Below are 4575 nucleotides of genomic sequence, written 5' to 3'. Positions count from 1 at the left end.
TATGTATTTATGAGTAATAAATATAACTTGAGCATTTGAACTTTATGGTGTGCCACTGAATACATATATATTTTAGTAATTCGTAATTGAATGCCCAAAAATTATATCATTAAAATATTAATCATCCATGAAATATTTAGTTATTGCAGTATCCTCATCCTTAGTACTGTAAATACTTCATTCAACATTCGTTTTTTGGTTCCAATTGTGCAATTTGCTTCTACAAAATGCAACTTGTACATAAGATTTATATTTTTATTTAAATCTTTATATCAAATGTTATATCCAAATTTGGATATGATTTCATTTTTTATGACTATCCAAAATTAAGGGAGGAAATGAAATTTCATATTCTTCAAAATGGTTAATATAAAATGGGGAGAAGGTTAAACGAGGGTTGAATGACTCTTTCGCTTCGAATCCTACTGTGCCTAGTAATTAGATGCATTATCTGAACTTAAAATATATTACATTTGATATGTGTACGATGTTGCATCGATGTAGTAAAATACGTGACTGTTGCAACAAATAACATAAATATGTTGGAAGAGACCTGTTGTTGTTTTTTTTTCAATGAGAAGTTCATGGATCTGCAGGTCTATTTGACCCCAATTAGTTATTTCGAGCTTATAATAGATCCCTTCATTACAAAAGTCATTTTCGTGATTATTAGACTTGAAATTAGAATGGTATTTTTATTTTAAAATATGGGACTCAATTCCCTTGATTCCGCACTTATAAACCCCTAATTTATCTTAGGAAGATATATTACGTTTCCTTCAGAGATTAGAGAGGGGCTCAAAAATAGATATCATGAATTCTTTTTACTTTCTAAGAAAATAAAATCGTCCCCTAATCAATTTATACTCATTAATGCGGAGGAAGTTGTTAATTTCACATTGTGGAAAGCAGATTGGGTAGTGACGATTAACCCTAACATCCCTAATCCCTTTAGGTAGAAGTTAATATCAGCGAAATGCAAGGAATAATGTACTCTTCTAGGCGTAACAGGAAACCAATTCAAAAAATATTAAGTATATCCTCGATATAGAACACTTCATATTACCAAATTTCTCGGAGAATGGTCGTTAACTCTATAGGTATATAAATAATACTTGCTAAAGAAGGACATTATGACCTTTATGTAGGCATGTGACTAAGTCACCCATATGCAAGTCACGAGTTAGTCTCAAGTCATAACATTTAAGCCACAAGTGTTATTTTATGTCACAAGTCAATTCAGTTTCTTGAAATTTATTATAACATGTTGAGGATTTTCGAGTTTTCCTGTACGTCTCATGTCAAGTACGAGTATTAAAATATAAAATTCAATTTAAGTCTCTAGAAAAAATTAAGTTTAATTCAACTCAAATCATAAAAACTTAAGCTAAATTATGTATTACTGCTTGGAATTTAGTTTAATTTTAAAAGATCTTTTGAAATGTTTAACTGATATTGAGTGTATATGTAAAATGTAAAGGATGGTGATTTTAAATCTGGAACAAGTTAGACCTCAATATCTAGCAACCCTGAGATCTGTGTTTATGAAAGTATGCTCATCAAATTAAGTTGACAAATACTGTAGAAGAAAAAAAAACAAATTTATTGAGATGTACTCCGAATACGAACACTGCACAGCCATTATTGTGTGCCTCTGTGGCGGGAGCACACACCAGGAGATTATTGAGCTTACGAAGCTTCCCGAATCAACTTTTTACGATGTGGCCAATGTTTTCAATGAGTATTATGGGTGAGGAACAGCTGTCAGGAAGAGTCATGATCATTTTGACAGCAAAAAAAAAGAAAACGCACTCCAGACTTCCTAAATTCCCTGCAGGATATGAAATTTGGCCTCCTAGCTCGCTGGATCTGCACCCATTGGACTACTATGTGTTGGGCGTCTTGGAGAGTGTCCAATAAACATGCACTAGTGACTCCTTGTGATCTTCCATTTTCGAGGTAGTAGCCAACATAGACAAGGAGTTCTTCATCAAGGGTTGTGCTAGGTGCATGGCCAGATTGGAGGCTTCAGCTGGAGGTTGTTGGTTTGAGTGACTAACTTTACTAGTGACCAATACATATAAGAGCAAAAGATTTGTGAATTGAGGAATTAATTTCGGGAAATAAAGTGTAATATACAATGATCCTTCAATATTCCAGATTTAAAATCCCCACCCTATAGTTTCTGTATATTTGTCAGTGAAATACTGAAATACATTTTTATATATTTCTGGAGAAATAAATTAATTAATTAATCAAAAGAAACAGAAAGAGAGATTAATAGAAAAATTTGTTTAAGAGCAAATTCGTGTGCAAAATATATATATTTTTTTACTCCATAGACAATTTTGCATAAAAGTAACACTCTTCCCAGATTGCACACACTCTACACAAATTTAAACTAGGACCTTATGACCTCACTTCATTACCACATTCTTAAAGGGATGTTGAGCTGGTGGTACTAGACCTATGTAATAAAAAAAAATTGCGAATTAGATCAACATTTAACTTTATTTTCCCTTAATTTAGATAAATCTTTATATAGTTATTGATCAAATTCACAGAATTGTATTTAGAAATATTTTTTTAAAGTAATCATTGCATACCCATAATGACTATTTAGCTCATCCATGAGTAAATTTATCCGTTTGTGAGGTAGGAAGAAAGATTATCTATTCGTTGACCCATTGCAAAAACATACTAACTGGCAAATTAAAAAAAAAACTTTTTGAGAGTAGCCATAAATGGAATTTTTGATTTTGCAATAATTTGCTGCAAAAATCGACATATTTCCATATTTCAGAAGCAGCAATATGCTAACTGCGATGTACTATGAATCAGTTTGAAAACTTGTTATCTGGCTTTAGCAATCCTATTTGCAATGTAATGTTCCATTTCTCGTGATAAATTGTTACTATTTTACTCCAACAATTAGCTAAAGTGATATAGGATCCATATTATTAGCTTTTAACAAATATAATTACGGATAATATTTTACTCCATTTGAAGAAAAATGTATCACCACTTAGTTTAATAAAATAGTTATATATTCTTAAAATGGAAAATGTATCCTAAAATTCAAACCAGATAGCATAGCTTAGGATTGAACTTAAAATAGTTTGCCTGCAAAATTGTACCATCTCGTAAATACATTTTAAAATTTGGTATCAATAATAGACATCAATAATTAATATATAGCAAATAAATTATTCTTATGATGGCAGCAAAATTTGAATATCCTAGCTTCAATAATGGTGAAGATATAGTCACCCAAATCTTGAAAGTTAAATACCTCATTTCAAGCTGTTTATCGAGATAGCATGCATCTTTGCTAGGTGAATGTATTAAACTTCTTAGGAAAAACAAGAAAGAATCCATGATTTTATTGACTAAATATATATATCAAACATTTGATTAGGGTCTTTGTAATTGAATTATTTATATACACACAAGTAACTATTTTTAAAGTATATAACTAAATTTTGTTAGGCCTGAAGTGGTGTTGCTTTTATCTACATTTAGAACTTAGATAATCTAAAATCGAAATTTACATATGCAGATACACAGTCTGAGACCGATTTTTTCCGTTCAGTCTTAAGTAATTTTTTTTTATTTTGGTCAAAACTGTAGTGTCAGATCGGGTACAAAAATTTAATCAATTTCAAAATTGAATCATTATTTTTTCCCCATCAAAATCTATTGGTTAATTTTCTCCCTTACTCAGTTATACACTTATAAAACACTTTATGACGTCATTGTATCAATGTTTACCATTTGAAAACACACCTGACTAGATAAACAATTCATTTATAAAATTATTATATACTGAATTTAACATTAAATCTATCCATATTGCCTTTTTTGTAGAACCGAACTGGAAAAAAAATTAATTGCGAATGATCAAGATCAAACTTCTTCAAGGTACTGAATTTATTCCTGGAGTGACGTAGCTCATTGGATAACTGTGAAGTGCATAGGTTTGCTTCACAGTCAATCTATAGAAGGAATTATGGTATTCGAAGACCAATCCTAGGTCAGATAGAATAAATTCAATACTAAAAACTTTATCAGTACAACTCTAATTAATAGAAGATTCAAAAATACATGAACACATAGAAATTCCAGGCCAAACATCAAAACTATCGTTTACAAAAACCCAATTATTAATCTAATTTGTCAAAATGGTTAAATTATTTTTGTCACTCATTCCAAAAATATGTATGTTTTACGTAAATATTTAGACATAACAAGGAAATAAAAATTGTTTCTTTTTTAAATTTTAAAGGAACGGGTTCTTATTAATTGAAAAACAAAAAAGGTCCCACAATTTAAATTTAGTAAAGTAACAATATTTATCTTTGCAAAATAAATTACATATAATTCAAAAATGGGTTAATTAAGTTCGCATCGTATTTTAAATCATCAAATAAATCACTTACTTTAAGTACTGAATATTTCCATACATTGTACATTTATATATATATACTATAGTAATAATGCACTAAAATCAGATTTAAAAAAAGAGTTAAGCGTTTCCTGGGTTCAATTATATTTATATATAATGATCATCATAAA

Source organism: Lepeophtheirus salmonis, chromosome 8 (genome assembly GCF_016086655.4).
Source record: "Lepeophtheirus salmonis chromosome 8, UVic_Lsal_1.4, whole genome shotgun sequence".
NCBI classification, from domain to species: domain Eukaryota; kingdom Metazoa; phylum Arthropoda; class Copepoda; order Siphonostomatoida; family Caligidae; genus Lepeophtheirus; species Lepeophtheirus salmonis.
Note: the sequence above shows the minus strand (reverse complement) of the source record.